Here is a 17,152-nt window from a genome sequence, read left to right as displayed (position 1 = left end):
CACGCTATGTGCCAACCTCAGGCTTCTGCTCAGCAGCTCTAACTTCCTGGTTTCCTTAGGAATCCTGGTGGCTGAAGGGCACCCCTCTCTGCTTCAGCGATCCAACCAAGTGAAACCTGGCATGGTACAAGGTAACACACAACCCGCCTTGTGAGGCAAAGCTATTCAGCAAAGGTCCTCGAGGAGCCACATTCCCCTAAAGGGCAAAACATCTGAAAGGTCTCTGTCAGTCAGGTTTCTATCACAGACCCCATTTGCCTAAAACAAGAACAGGACGGACGAAATCACCACCAAACATCAGCTCAAGGTAGTTTCCAACACTCTGATTATATGCTGGGAACCTAGCAACCGAGGACGTGGAAAAATTGTGGCTCTGTTTCCCAGGTGCATAGCTAGCTGCCTCTGGGGACAGCTTCCTGTCGTACCTGAAGGTCTCAGTGTTTCTGAAATTCGGTCCAGTCAGCAGGCATTTAGCAAGCACCTGGGATGGACAAGTTCCTGTGCTGGATCAGGACAACAGTCAAACTGGCTTTAAAGTAATCACCAGCTCTTTGAGCAAAGCCGCAAGAAGATTGAGCCCAAGCGTTAAACACAAACGGCAGTTTATTCTGCAAAGTAGAGGCTGTAGCCACAAGCAAAACAAGTCTTGCTTGGTCTGCATCAGGGAACGGCTGTGACTATCACACTGAGGACTCGAATCATGTTCCCCAAAAAGTATTAAGAATGGGAAATCCTGATTGCAACACATTTCTAGCAATGCATTCAAAAGGAGCCCTCACACACACAGAGTACATATTATACTATCCCACCAACCCCTACGGGAAAGTTAAGACGTCACTTCCTGGTCCCTGATTTGACCTTGTATCTCAATGGAGACTTTCCCACTTGCTCCTGATGCTCGTAGGTTTAGGATTACTAATTAGGGCACGCTTAATCAGAAGGCCACCGTGACACACAGAAAACTTTATCGGCACCATTTAAATCTTAGAACAGCTTCCTGTCCAGAGGAAATGCCCGTCGATAAAAATCAGACTTCTGCTTCTTCAAGACTGAGGAAAAAAGGAATCACCACACCAGATCATATGATCTGTCTTTTTAAGAAGTACACAGAGCATCCATCCAACACAGGAGTGTGGGGAAGAGACGTGACACCTATTTGGTGTCGTCCTTTTTAACTGGGAGGTTCCATTTTCTCAGACCTAACTAATTATTGATTTCCAGAACAAGTTTCTGAGCCACCTTGTGTACTAGTCCCAGACAAGACACAGAATCCTCTAGACTCAAACACAGTAAGAGGCTCTCCCCATGCAATTCTCCTGCATTTATGAAGCATAATTCTATTACAAAGATGTATTCACCCAACCATCATTTTTAAGCACTGACTATGTACGAGGCTCTGGGGATATACAGATGAAGAGAACTCCAACCCTCCATGTTCGGAAACATGAAGTTCAGTGGGGGAAATCAGCCAAGAAAGAGGTGACACTTTGTTCTTACATTGTACATACTTCACACTCTAAACTCAGTCTGAATCACAATAGTTGGACCCAGAACAATTCTGAATGAAAGCAAGCGGGGACCATCCAAACAGGAAGACGAGGAAGAAAGAGCAGCATGGTAGGTAATGCAAACACATCTTTGAATAGAGACTCTCTCACACTGTGAGAAATGTCACTGTTGCTGGTCACTTAAGGAACTGAAAAATGTGTGCCCGTATGTTCAAATAAGAAGCCCACAAAATTTTAAAATCATTTTAATCTATTTTTCATCACGATAAGTGTACTCTTCAATCCCCCTCCACTGTTTCCCCCATCGTCCCACCCACCTCCCCTCTGGTTACCAACAGTTTATGCTCTAGAGTTAAAAGGCTGTTTCTTGGTTTATGTTTCTCAGTCTGTCTGTTTCTCTCTTTCCTTTGCTCATTTCCTTTGCTCATTCTTAAATTCCATGTGAGTGAAATCATAAGGTATTTGTCTTTCTCTAATAGACTTATTTTGGTTAGCATAATACTACTTTATCCATGTTGTGGCAAATGGCAAGATTTCATGCTTTCCTATGGCTGAAAAATATTCTGTTATATGTACATATAACAGAACATTTCTATCTATATATATATATACCACATATATATGGTATATAGACCACAAATATATTTTTATATATATAAATATCTATACCACGTATATATGGTTAAGTATACATATAATTACTACATATAATAATAGATGTATTATTATATGTAATAATTATATGTAATATATATAATTAATGGATAAAGAAATTTTATATTTATAAATATAAATTTATAAATATAAATTTATATTTATAAATATATATACCACTTCTTTATCCATTAATCTATCAATAGACACTAGGGTTACTTTTATATCTTGGCTATTGTAAATAATCCTGCAATAAACATAGGGGTGCGTGTATCCCTTTGAGTTAGTGTTTTTTTATTCAGGGGGAAAATACCCAATAGGGCAATTTCTGGGTTGTAGGGTAGTTCTATTTTTAACTTTTTGGGGAACCTCCATACTGTTTCTACAATGGCTATACCAATTTGCCACCAACAGTTCAAGAGGGTTTTTTTCCTCCACATCCTCGCCAACACTTCTTGTTTTTTGTGTTGTTGATTTTAGCCATTCTGACAGGCGTGAGGTGATATCTCATTGTAGTTTTGATTTGCATTTCTCTGCTGATGAGTGATAGTTGAACATCTGCTTGTGTGTCTTTTGGCCAATCTGTATGTCCTCTTTGGAGAAATGTCTGTTCATATGTTCTGCCTATTTTTAATTGGATTATTTGTTTTTGGGGTGTTGAGTTGTATCAGCTCTTTACATATTTTGGATATCAACCCTTTATTGAATAGGTCATTTGCAAATATCTCCTCCCATTCAGTAGGTTGTCTTTTAGTTTTGTTGATTGTTTGTTTCACTGTGCAGAAACTTTTTATTTTGACATAGTCCCAATAGTTTATTTTTGCTTTTATTTCCCTTGCCTCAGGAGACATATATAGAAATATATTGTTACAGCCAGCATCGGAGACATTACGGCCTGTGCTCTCTTCTAGGATTTTTAAGAAGCCTACAAATTTGACCTTAGTTGATTGGTCTTGAAAAATGAATCTATTTAATGCTTTAACATTTTCAGGCAGAAAAAATAATCACTTCTCTTGGACTTCATTTATCTCAGTGTCTTACTCTGTGATGCCTACTTATTAAATACCTACTACACAAAGCCAGTATCAGCCAAGACTTTCTCCTTTACAACCTCCCCTGAAGCTCTTTTGTTCTGTACGGGTCAAGGGCAGGCCACCCGAAGATGGGCCACTGTGGCATGAAGGTTATTTGGTGTTGAAGGCAATCGAGACCTTGCAGGCTCAAGAGAAACTTTTGCCCCTCCCTTAACTACACAAAAGATTCTAAATTGGGGGTCTTCCCCAGAATAATGGTTATTACCAGAGATAAATTTTATCTGAGTGACGCATCTGTACGGCAGGACAAACATCTAGTACCAGACATCTGCTCTTGTTGTCCTGTGAATTGCATTCCTTCCCTTCAAAGTTCCAGACCCCTACCCCCTTCTCCTTAGTTTAGGATAACATATATACCTCATTTTGCCTATCTTTGGAATTTCCATGTCTTTGTGGATTCCCTGTATGTATGAAATTAAATTTGATTTTCTCCTGTTAATCTGTCTCCTGTCCATCTGATTCTTAGTCCAGCTAGGAGGGGACAGGACATTCATGCTCCTTGACAGTTCTAACCTCAAGACCCTTAAGCCTTATAATAGCTATACCTACGCAAGAGGCCAGATCAAGTGATCCACCTTAGACAACTAAGTTAAAACAGGTAGCATTTGACCCATGTGATGTTCTTTGTAACTATTTGTTAAAAACAATCAGTACCCAGGGGCACCTGGGTGGCTCAGTCAGTTAAGCGTCTGCCTTCAGCTCAGGTCATGATCTCAGGGCCCTGGGATTGAGCCCGGTATCAGGCTTCCTGCTCAGCAGGGAGCCTGCTTCTCCCTCACCTTCTGCCCCTCTCCCTCATTCGTGCTCACTCTCTCAAATAAATAAAATCTTAAAAAAAAAAAATTGGTACCCAGCTACTTGAAACCTGGACACATATTTGTGTGGAGAATTTACTAGCAGTGAATTCTCCATGTTTCTCCGATCTCACCATCCTCCCAGACTGGGGCAAAAGGCAACTGTACTTCATGATAAGAAAATCGGTCCAACAAACTGTTACCTGGTGAAAGAAGCCTACAAGAGTGTTGCAGTAAAAGGCCCATCGCCTGAGAGCCATCAGTAGAACCTAGCTTCTTGGCTCTCATAAGATTAGAAGAATCAGCATTAACAAGTATTGTTTAACTCAATTGCAGAAATTGGACATTGCCTAAAAGAAAAACCTCCTAAAGTCCTCCCAACCTCTACTCTTTGCAACCCTCCCCCACATCATTCAGTTTAGATAATTCCTCCCCCACATTCTCATTAAACCCCAGAAAGGCAAGGGAAAAGTAAAGCAAGTGAGATTAATTTCACGGTGTTAGGCTACAAGATTCTCCTCCTGTTTCTCTTACCCAAATTACTTCAAGTTCTAGAAGGGCCTGTTTTTAATGACTAATTGCTTCCAGCTTCTAAAGTGGTTCAACTAGCTTCATGTGATGATTGCTTGAGAAAAGTAGAAAGGAGCTAAAATTACTAAGGGTAAGTAAGGGTGTAGAAACTATTTCTGCGGAAGACAAGTTTAGACCAGTGGACTCGGGAGAGTAAGTAAACTATGGATAAAGATGTGAGCGGGATAATGGGCAGAAATGGGTTTTGGGGTTTAGGAAGGATGTGTTAACTTAGTACCTGAAGTCTGATACGAATGGTGAGACCTGAGGAAATTAGGACATCACAAGCACTCCGAAAAGACACTTGTTTCAGGAACGACATCCTATGAAAGGAGTTTAGGGTTATGAAAGAATGTGGGTAGAATCAAACTGCTGGGAAGCTGAACGGGACTTCAGAAATACTAGAAATCAACTACTTCAGCATTTTTGTTTAAAGACGAAGCCAGGGGCGCCTGGGTGGCACAGCGGTTAAGCGTCTGCCTTCGGCTCAGGGCATGATCCCGGCGTTATGGGATCGAGGCCACATCAGGCTCCTCTGCTATGAGCCTGCTTCTTCCTCTCCCACTCCCCCTGCTTGTGTTCCCTCTCTCGCTGGCTGTCTCTATCTCTGTCTAATAAATAAATTTAAAAAAAATCTTTAATAAAAAATAAATAAAGACGAAGCCAGGTGAAGTCACGCGAAGCTCAAGAACTGGTAGCAGTTCACACGGCTCTCGAGCGGCAACGAGATGGGACACGAGGTCTCCTAACTCCTGTCCACCTCCCGACTCCCTGCTGCCCCTGGCCTGTGAGCTTACCTTCTTCCTGAACAGCATCCTCCTTAGGTTTGCTTTCCACATCCTCGAAACGGAGTCATGACACCAAACAACAGACAAAGCCAGAGACCTCCGTAAGCTTCCCTTTCTGTTTCAGTTTTGTAGTGCCTTCCGTGCCTTCCCGGTGCGGCTTCCCTCTGCACTAACACAACGCTTAGGACAGCCCCTCGAGGTCAGCCTGAGAGGAGCCAGCAACTGTTTCTACTAATTGCCTTTTAAACACCCAACAGGCTGCACCTACCCTATGGCAAGGGCAGGTCTCAGTGATGAAGGCTTTTTTCCACTGAGCAGTCTTAGTGTAAAATGTTTCCAAGACTGGCTCCCCTGAGCAGTCTCAAATCTTCAGGGGAAATGGGTTGAATGTTGGTAACAAACGAGAAGACTCTGAAAGTTAAAAAGAGAGCCTGGGACATGCTTGTGAGGATGGAAGCAAATAAGAGAACAGTGTGTGTGGTCTTTCAATGATCAGGAACCAGGGCGGGTGTGCGCTGTAAAGATCCTGGCCTTGGGTCTTGGGCTCACATCCTATTCTGCTCCTTCAAGAAGGTGGACCTTGGGCAAGCAAGCTATGCCTCAGCCGCCTCACCAGGATACTGGGAACGAGAAAAGGACCGACTTCCTGGGTGCTTAGGAGCACTAAGTGAACTAATATATTTGGCACTCTGATCAATGCCTGGCACGGAGTACGTACTCTATAGGTAAGATATATTTTCTTAGCAAAGCAGCAACCTTCTTAGAGCCATCAACCAGCATCTAAGATTTTTTTTTAACCTTGTCAATACGGAACAAGTATTTATTGATGAGCTGACGGCCCAGCTGAGAGGAAGCGGCCCCTCCCAATTCCTTCCGCATAGGCACGTGGGCAGTGGAGCTAGTTGGTTTGAACGGGATCGTGTGTTACAGAAAGGCCTACTGAGTACCACACTTAACCATGCCACAGCTGCGCCAAGAGTGAAGAGAGCATCCAACGAAACTCTTGCAAGGGATCCCTTTGGGTGTTTCAGGGCCAAGACTCTCTGGATTGTTTTGTCCATCTGTATCACCTAAAGGGAGTGAATTACTTTAAAATTCTCCCAGATGGCCACTGTGGGAGACAAAGTTCATCATGTTCTTTATTACTTTTCCTATGCTCCAAGACGATTTTTAAAAATAGATTTTATTTATTTATTTATTAGAGAGAGAGAGAACAACGTGTGAACAACGTGTGAGTTGGGGGAGGAGCAGAGGGAGAGAATTCCAAGCAGACTCCCCGCTGAGTATGGAGCCCAACCTGGGACTCAATCTCACAACCCTGAGATCATGACCTGAGCTGAAATCAAGTCCAATGCTTAACGCACTGAGCCACTCAGGGGACCCTCCAAGATGATTTTTAAATCAACTCAATCATTTCAGGAAAAAAAAAAAAAACCAGGGCGCCTGGGTGGCTCAGTCATTGAGCGTCTGCCTTCGGCTCAGGGCGTGATCCCAGAGTCCTGGGATCGAGCCCCGCTTCGGGCTCCCTGCTCTGCTGGGAGCCTGCTTCTTCCTCTCCCACTCCCGCCGTTTGTGTTCCCTCTCTCACTGGCTGTCTCTCTCTGTCAAATAAATAAATAAATAAATAAATAAATAAATAAAATCTTTTAAAAAAAGAAAAAATAATCCATGAATTTGGATTTTCTCAAGAAAATCTTTTTCTGAAGAGTCTGTTGACACATACTGCTGCTGAAACTCAAGAGTGTGATCCCTTAGGACTGTGACTTTCTCCCACTGTGGGGAAGGGATGCTTCCAGACAGGGGCTGGCCTGGAAAGTGCCCAGGTCAGCAACAGCAGAGCACTGACCATTTTCTTGCTTTGTTTTTAGGCCAACTCATTAGTCATCAAAGGTGTTAGTTCATTTAAAATTTCCTTACTCTTACAAATACAAAAATCAAGCCTGAAAATACTTAGTACACTACTGGTTATGGTCTTACTATCAAATATTTCAAAGATTAATTCCACCAAACAGTACCCAAGGTTCTTTGGAAATGAAGTCAATGTCCATGACAAAATAAAATAATGTAAGGGGGAGAAGGAAAGGCTGAGACTCACTTGCGAAGCTGGAGGGGAGTGGGGGAGAAAGGGAGCATTCTCTAAGGTACAGAATTTCCTGGGACATGTTTCTGAAGGTTTTTGAGCTTTTCTAAAACAAATAGTATTTATGTTCCACTCCAGAAAGTATGGAGTCCATAAAGAAAGCATTTCATTGTGGTTAAAGTTTTAGATGAAGAACTGGAATCTAATAAATCATATATACCTACTGGTGCCTATACTCTCCTTCTTCCCAAAGAATAAAACTAGACAGCCATTGGCTATGCTATAACTGCGTATCTTTTTCTTTTCCTTCCTTAATTTCTTTTACGTCAAAGTTATCTTTTTTTTAATTTTATTTTATTTACTCATCTGACAGAGAGTGAGAGAGCACAAGGAGGGGGAGCAGCAGAGGGAGAGGGAGAAGCAGGCTCGATCCCAGGGCCCTGGGATCATGACCTGAGATGAAGGCAGATGCTTCACCGATTGAGCCACCCAGGCGCCCAAGGTCAAAGTTATCTTGAGAATATTAGTTCAAACACCAAAGATCTAGGTATTATTTTTAAATATTTTTTATACTTAAAGGAGGCAATTGAAAAATTATGGAGGGTATGGATTTACCTGAAACGAAATGAAGGTAGATGAAAAGAGCATGCATGAGGGAAGAAGGGGGAGACAACTAGCTTTTCGTAGGGTGTCACTGTTGTCCCAAGTCGGCACCACACTAGTTTCTTTATTCGAGTTTTCTTGTGCCTTCCCTAAACCCCTCATAACTCTGTGAAAAGGCATCATTAACCCCATTTTGTAGATGAATGCTGCCCAGCGTCAGTTTCCGCAGTGATGGAAACAATCTCTATCTCTGTTTCCAATACAGTAGATACTAGCTATGGAAGGCCTCTGTGCACTTAAAATGTGGCTCGTGTGACTGCGAAACTAGTTTTGTTTTTTTTAATTTGAGAGAGAGAGAGACAGAACATGAGCAGGAGGAGGAGTAGAGGGAGAAGCAGACTCCTCGCTAAGCAAGGAGCCTGATGTGGGGCTCGATCCCAAGACCCTGGGGTCATGACCTGAGCTGAAGGCAGATGCTTAACTGACTGAGCCACCCAGGCACCCCAGTGAGCTAAATTTTAAATTTTACTTAACTTAAATAATAGCCACATAGGGGGGCATCTGCCTGGCTCAGTCAGTACAGCATGACACTCTCAACCTTGGGGTTGTGTGTTGGAGCCCTACGTTGAGTGTAGAAATTACTTAAAAATAAAACCTTTAAAAATAAATAAAATAAAATCTTAAAAAAAAAAAAAAGCCACACACAGCTAGTGACTGTACTGGGCACGGCTATAGATGTTAATACTGAGGTTCAAAGAAATTAGGTCAATTCTAAGATTATACTACCAAGGAGTGGCAAAGCTAGGGTTTGACTTAAGTCAATCTGATTCTAAATGTTCATTCTCTTCATTACCATAAAGTCAAACAAAGACAGTATTTTGTAACAGCTCTCCTTCACATTGAAAAGTCAGAATGGAGGCAAAATACATCACCTCATTGTGGGAACCAATGGCTACTGGAGCTAGAAGGAATTTGCTGAAGACGGACAGGAAACAAAGATTATGATCCCTGATTTGATCGGTAATGATTCCTTTAATACTCACCATTTAGTCATGTAAAGAGAAAAATATGGAAATAAATGTAAATGCATTAAAATTACAAAGGAGAAAGGTAGGCATTGTCACAGCTGTGACCCCATTCTTGAGCATAGTTGGAGGGCAAAGAGAGGAAGGGGCAAGAGCTATGGCTTTGAAATGGGACATATTTGGATTCAATATAAAATATTACCTATTGGTCACATACTAGCTGTGTCACTTAGGTAAGTTCCTTAACTTCTATGAACTAGTACCTACATTTATAAAATGGGAACAATAACATTTAACTCATAGGACTGTTCCAAGAATTAAATGTGCTAATTTTCCTGATTCAGTCTTCCTTGAACAAGAAAGACAATAAATAGGGGTTGTCATTGTGGAGTGCGGTTAGTTGCAGGGATCAGTGAGTGAGAGAATTGCATTTCCATCGTTTTGAAATATATTCACTATTGCCTCCACTTTGTACATCATTTTTTTTTTTAAGATAAGTTTTTTTTTTTTAAGATTTTTTTTTTTTTTTTTTTTTTTTATGTGACAGAGAGACAGCCAGCGAGAGAGGGAACACAGCAGGGGAGTGGGAGAGGAAGAAGCAGACTCCTAGCGGAGGAGCCCGATGTGGGACTCGATCCCAGAACGCCGGGATCACGTCCTGAGCTGAAGGCAGACGCTTAATGACTGCGCCACCCAGGCGTCCCTGTACATCATTTTAATTTGGGATTTAAACAAAAGTATACATAGCACTACTGTCGCTTTCAACACTTCAAAAAGTATCATGAAATATTCTGAAGAAATGTTTTTAACAGTTCCTGGAATCAAGGTCATTAACTTTCTGTAGGTAGAGAGGGAAGTTTATGACACAGGTTATCACAGGACATTTATACAGTAGCTGCAACTCTTAAAGCAATTTAGAAATAATGATAATAATAAATCAAGATATTTTAATTAAATTCTATAAAAATCTAAAGGCAAGAGAAAAATAACTAGGCCATTCCAACTGGAACCTCATGTTAACACTCCCTCAACATTCTCTAGCCAAAGGCTACTACTGCCTTTAAAATTCTAAGTGGGTCCTGTGGGATTGTCATTTCAACCACAAATGTCCATGTGTATCCTGGAGAGATAAGGAAAATGCTTTTCTGAAATACACACACAGAACATAGATGATACGTGTAGAATCCAGAGACCAAGGTTTAAAGAGACCGTGTGACGCTCGCAGCACTCAGTCCAATGAGTACATACAGAGCTGTGGTTTTTAAGACAGAAAAGGTAGGCTGAGAAAGTGAAACTCGTTCAAAGGGGGCAAAAAAGTAATTCTCTGAATTTTAGGGAAACCAAATAAAATACTTCGGCAGCAATATACCAATGCATTTAAATATAATCCCTAGGTAAATTTCTCACTATTTTTATAAAACTCAGTTCTAGTCTATGTTCTCCCAGGATTTAAAAGCATAATACAGGGGCTCTTGGTTGGCTTAGTTGGTTAAGCATCTGCCTTTGGCTCAGGTCATGATCCCAGAGTCCTGGATGGACCCCAAAGTCTGTCTCCCTGCTCAGCAGGGAGGCTGCTTCTCCCTCTGCCCCTCCCCTCACACTCATGCTCTCTCTCTCTCAAATAAATAAAATCTTTTTAAAAAAACATAATACAAAGTTTTCTCTATATACTCTCAAGAGTCCAAATTTTACATGCACAGCTATTATAGTGCATGTCGGAACAAACAAAAAGGAAATAAAGACAGTAAGTGTTATCAAGATCAAAAAAAAGTGAATTTCACAGTTCCATTAACCATTCACGTGGTTCAATGGGTAAGCCAAGTTCTTGTCGTTTTATAAAGAAATATGAGACATTACTAGGTTTGTCATTATCTTGCAGGACATGCAGAGGACAGGAGAAAGTCAAGGGAAGTATGGAAAATGGCATAAGAACTGAACTTGAGGGGCGCCTGGGTGGCACAGCGGTTAAGTGTCTGCCTTCGGCTCAGGGCGTGATCCCGGCGTTGTGGGATCGAGCCCCACATCAGGCTCCTCTGCTATGAGCCTGCTTCTTTCTCTCCCACTCCCCCCTGCTTGTGTTCCCTCTCTCGCCGGCTGTCTCTATCTCTGTCAAATAAATAAATAAAATCTTAAAAAAAAAAAAAAAAGAACTGAACTTGACGACTGGCATTAACGAGGATTTCTATTTAAATATAACCTTCCACACCAATTTCAAAATTAGAACTAATTTGAGAGATAAGCTGGATAAATTTCATGTGGCTTAGGAGTAAAATCAGATAACTCTCTTTTCAGCTGCTTTATCATGATTTAAAGTGATGCAACATTTGTAAGAAATAATGAAGGCGATTTTCCAATTCAATCCATAATTCACCACTTTCACCTCTTCTCTTTACCTGGATCACTTCTTGATCATTTACCCTACATCACTGTAGGATAGACACATGTTCTCTGTCTTGCTCTTTCTCTGTCTTTCTCACTCTTTCTCTCTTTCATACATACATACACTCACACATACATGTACTCACATATACAAATAAACATGCTTGTTCAGGAAACAAACTACCCTGATATTTCTGAATTCACTTCACTTGCGAATACAGGCCCACTGTCTGATGCTACTGATTTGGGTTAAGTCTATCTGTGGCCTTTAGCTTTAAGTGGTAGGCTCTCATTGGCTTTCAAGTAAACAAAACAAGGATGTGGCCTTTTCCCGGGACTGCAAAGGCACTGTGCATTCTTTGTTGTTGAATCTAAATTATGCTCTGGAGTCTGCCATTTAGGAGGGAGGTGGAAAGCATGACATCAGCTCAGGTTCTCATCAGTACTTCCCCTTTAACTCTAGAGACCAAGGTCTTAAAGGCCAAGGCGTCTATGTCTTCCAGTTAGCAGCTGCAGAATCTTCACTAGATTGAGTTCTGTGGGGTGATTTTGACTGCAGTTCTAGCTTCTTTTTTTTTTTAATAATAATTTTTATTATGTTATGTTAGTCACCATACAGTACATTCCAAGTTTTTGATGTAAAGTTCCATGATTCATTACTTGCGTATAACACCCAGTGCACCATGAAATATGTGCCCTCCTTACTACCCATCACCGGCCTATCCCAATCCCCCACACCCCTCCCCTCTGAAGCCCTCAGTTTGTTTCCCAGAGTCCATAGTCTTTCATGGTTCATTCCCCCTTCTGTTTACCCCCCTGCATTCTTCCCTTTCTTCTCCTACCCATCTTCCTATTTCTTATGTTCCATAAATGAAACCATATGATAATTGTCTTTCTCTGCTTGACTTATTTCATTTAGCATTATCTCCTCCAGGTCGGTCTATGTTGCTGCAAATGTTATGAAAGCGTTCCTTTTGATGGCTGAGTAATATTCCATTGTATATATGGATCACATGTTCTTAATCCAGTCGTCTGTTGAAGGGCATCTTGGCTCCTTCCACAATTTTGCGGTTCTAGCTTCTAATGCTGAGCCTGGTTCTCATTCCTTCTCACTGATTATGGGAGCTAACATATCTATTAAACGACTTTTTTTCTTAAGTTAAAAACAAAACAACAAACAAACAAAGAAGCAGCCAAAGTAGTGGAGAAGTAGAGGAGCTTAACATTGAAGTACTTAGGTCTAGGGTCAGACAGACCTAGGTTCCAATCCTTGCCCCTGACTTGGCTGAACCTCTCTCCTTATTGTACAATATTATTATTATACTCCAAAGGATTGGTGCCTGGCATTTCAGAGGTGATCGATACATGGAAGTTTTTGTTATGGTTTAGATACTTAAGGTGGGGTATGGCCTTGGTAATTATATCCTTCCATTCTTAAGATGCCATTACTTGGGAGCTGATACTGTGTCCTCCCCAGTCAATGAAGCCAATTCAGTAGGGAGAATGCCGGGCCGCACAGGTGAGAAGGTGATTGAGATGATCCTTGGGGACCGAAATCACTAAGAAGAGTTCAGTTTGTATTTTTTTTTTCTTTAAAGATTTTATTTATTTATTTATTTGACAGAGAGAGAGAGAGAGAGAGAGCACCCGCACTCATGCGAGCAGGGGTAGGGGCAGAGGGAAAGGGAGAAGCAGGCTCCCCACCGAACAGAGGGCCTGATCCAGGGCTCGCGATCCCAGGACTCCGGGATCATGACCTGAGCGGAAGGCAGAGGCTTAACCGACTGAGCCACCCAGCTGTCCCCAGTTTGTTTTTTTCAAAGCGAGTGTGCAAATTCTACTTTCAGAATCCATGCAACCTGTATACAACCCTGATGACTGTTTACCTTTTTTGTTTTTCATATCTCTTTTTCAATCTCAGGCCACACTTCTTTTAGTGTCGTTTCTACCCCAACCTTGTCCTGTGTTTACAGACATTTTATAAACTATCCCCCATGGTGGACATTCCTCTCAAATGGAATCTTCAAAAGACTGCACTTGTTGTAAGAAGTTGGGCCCCACTTGCTCTGTAGTCTGTCCTTCGTCAGCTGCCTTTGACACATCTCATTCAACGTGTGCCAGAAACTAAGGAACGTGGCTAATGATAGCTCCCGCTTTGGTGGAATCCGGCTACTGCCCTTTGAAGCTGACTTTGTAACGTTCATATTCTAAATGGGCCCCAAAATTGATACCTAGATTTGCTAGATTTCATAAATAAAATACAGGACAACCAGCTACATTTGAACTTCAGACAAACAACAAATATTTTTTTTTTCACTCTACGTATGGCCTATGCAATATTTAGCAACCTCCTGACCCAGAAGTCGAACTGACTGCGCATTGAGTTTCGTCTTTCAGGAGTTTTGTAGATCAGCCAGAATGGCCCACAGAATTTGTTTGAGGAGGACGAGAAGATAATCACTCCAACAGAACCTCTCTGCACAGCAGTCTGGCTGACATTCAGCTAAGACAGCAGCACTGGTTGCTTAAACACTGAAATACATATTGGTTAGAAAATAGATGGTACCCTGGGCCTGCCTAGTCTCTATCCTACACCAGCCTTACCTCCTGCCATTCCCCAGTGGAACCTCCATAGCTTCTCACAATTCAGTAACTAAAGATGAATATGGGATGAGACAATATGGATGGACCTGGAGGGCATTATGCCAAATGAGATAAGACAGAGAGACAAATACCTAATCTTCTCACTTATATGTGGAATCTAAAAAATAAAACAAACTGAACTCACAGAAACAGAGGACAGACTGGCAGTTGCCAATAAATAAATAAAATCTAGGCAGGGAATGAGGAGAAGGGGAGATGGGTGGAGGTGGTCAAAAGGTACAGACTTCCAATTATGAGACTGATAAATTCTGGGGATGTAATGTACAGCGTGGTGACTAGAGTTAACAATACTGTATTGCATATTTGAAAGTTGCAAAGGGAGTCGATCATAAGGCTTTGTCACAAGAAAAAACGTGTGACTATGTGAGGCGATAGATGTTAACTTGTTACAGTAATCATTTCAGAATATATGCATACATCAAATAATTACATTGTACACCTGATACTTGTACAATATACAACTTATACGTCAAGGTACCTCAAAAAAACTGGGAGGGGAGGGAAGGATAGCACTGGAGAGACAGAAAGTTGTATGAGCCTTCAAATATAGTTAGGGGACAAATTTTGGTCTTGCGGTCAGTTATGACATGGTTCCTCACATCAGGACAAAGATTTCACACTGAGAATATGAAGATCTATTTGTTTTCTTTAAATAATTCCCATTCCCCATATATTAACTTGGCTTGGGCTGACTGACGCTCCTGTAACAGAATCAGGAAATTTAATATTATAGCACTTTGTTTCATCTGTTCCTATTCCTCTCCATTCTGTCAAAACACACTTGATAAAGACACTGAAGGTAAGCAAGTGCCCACAGCCCCATAGCTGGTCAGTGGTGGAGCTGAGGGTGAAAGTGAAGGGGATCTCCATCTCTTGGTCTAGAGCAGAGGTTGGCAAACTGCAACTCTGGCCCATGGCCTGTTTTTGAATGACACATAAACTAAGAATGATCTTTACATTTTTACATGGTGGGGGCAAAAAAAATCAAATGATGAATGTTTCTTGATATGTGAAAAATTAGATGAAATTCAAATTCAAATTTCAGCATCTATAAACTTTTACTGGAGCCCAAGCTCACTCATTCATGTATGTATTCTTCATGGCAATTTTCTTTCTTTCTTTCCTTTTTTTCTTTCTCTTTCTTTCTTTCTTTCTTTCTTTCTTTCTTTCTTTCTTGTTTTGTTTTAGATTTTCTTTATTTATTGGAGAGAGAGACAGAGATAGTGAGAGAGTGCAGGAGCAGGGAGGAGAGGGAAAAACAGGCTCCCCACTGAGCAGGAAGCCTGAACTGGGGCTCTATCCCTGGACCCCCGGATCATGACCTGGGCCAAGGTAGACTCCCAACCAACTGAGCCACTCAGGCACCCCTCTATGGCTATTTTTATCACCAGAGTTGAGTAGTTACAACATAGACTAATGGGCCCCAAGGTCTAAAATATTTCCTCTCTAGTTCTAGTAAAAAAACAAAAACAAAAACTAAACTAAACTTAATTAATGCACAGCTAAATAAGAGAACTTAATAGCAGCCCCAGCCTGAACGCCAGTGGCCATTCTGATTTCTTGGTGTCAAACTCCCACCAATTCTTAAATGTTTTAGCTATCACGCCTGCATACTAATGAGAAGCAGCATATCTATAGAAAAAAGCTGAGGAAAGTATCTTCCTGATATCGACGCTGCAAATCAGGTCCAGAACTGAAAACAGAGCAGTCCTGCCTAACACTTAAAACTGATCAAAATATCACACAGCCGCACGTGCCTCCCTGACCTTACTATTCAAAGCCCTCCCCCGCCCAGAGGAAAGACCTCCTTGGGAGTTGGTGTGGTGATCAAAACTTTTACTCAATGAGTAGGACCCTTTCAAATGGACATCTTACTTATAATATCAATATTTAAAACACAGGAGTTACATTGTGCTGTCTGAAGAGGGCAAAGGACTTAGAGATGAGGAGCCTTAAGGCCCAAAGTGTAAAATCCACTGATACAGAAAATAATCTAAAGGAACTATACCATGTTGCCTGGGTGGCTTAGTCGGTTAAGCGTCTGCCTTCGGCTCAGGTCACAATCCTGGGATTGAGCCCCGATCAGGATCGAGGTGTCAGGCTCCCTGCTCAGTGGGGGGAGCCTGCTTATTCCTCTCCCTCAGCCTCTCTCCCTGCTTGTTCTCTCTCTCTCTCTCTCACTCTCTCAAATAAATAAATATAATCTTTAAAAAAATAAAAAACTATCCCAATTAAAAAAAATAATTAATGGAAAACTAAAACATAAATATATATTTTATTATATATTCATGTAATTATTTTTATATAAATATAATTCATATACCATATATAATATATAAACCATTAAAGGCTGGTTCAGAAAATAGATCTTTTTTATGCAGTAATATGTATCAAAAGCCTAAATATATTTATAGACAATAATCACAAGTTTATCTTAGAAAAATAGTCCTAAATATTGGGGGTGGGGGGAAGGGTACAGGAAAAATTATATGTTTGGTAGTTCTATTTATTTCCAAATTGTGGAGTATTCCAAAATTGAAAACAACGCCAACATCAAATAATAGAGAAATGATTTAAAAAATTTTTGAGATACAATGTAGTAGAAGAGTATACATTCACCTAAGACACATCTAGAGGGCTGTCTGGGTGGCTCAGTCAGTTAAACGTCCGCCTTCAGCTGGGGTAATGATCCTGGGGTCCTGGGATGAAGCCCCAGTTCAGACTCCCTGCTCAGCGGGGAGTCTACTTCTCCCTCTGCCTCTCCCCTTGCTTGTGCTCCTTCTCTCGCTCACTATCTCTCTCTCAAATAAATAAACAAATCTTTAAAAAAAAAAACACACATCTAGAAAGAATATGTAACAATACGGATAAGTAATGTAAAATTTAGTTGGTAAAGAGAAAAGGGGGGAAACATAAAATCTATGTTTATATGTAAAAACAATCCCTCATTTAAAATAAATCATACATAGTAAAAAATACAAAGAAAATTTATC

The 17,152-nt window shown here is 41.1% G+C and overlaps 1 protein-coding gene across 2 annotated transcripts in view; it reads right to left on the bottom strand.

Moving 5' to 3' along the window:
- FMN1 (formin 1) overlaps nt 1-17,152 on the bottom strand; it is a 339,089-nt gene that overhangs the window by 291,504 nt on the left and 30,433 nt on the right. The gene's annotated exons all lie outside the window — the stretch shown is intronic.

This window comes from Ursus arctos, unplaced genomic scaffold (assembly GCF_023065955.2).
Source record: "Ursus arctos isolate Adak ecotype North America unplaced genomic scaffold, UrsArc2.0 scaffold_36, whole genome shotgun sequence".
Lineage (NCBI taxonomy): Eukaryota > Metazoa > Chordata > Mammalia > Carnivora > Ursidae > Ursus > Ursus arctos.
This window is presented reverse-complemented; position numbering and strand designations above follow the sequence as displayed.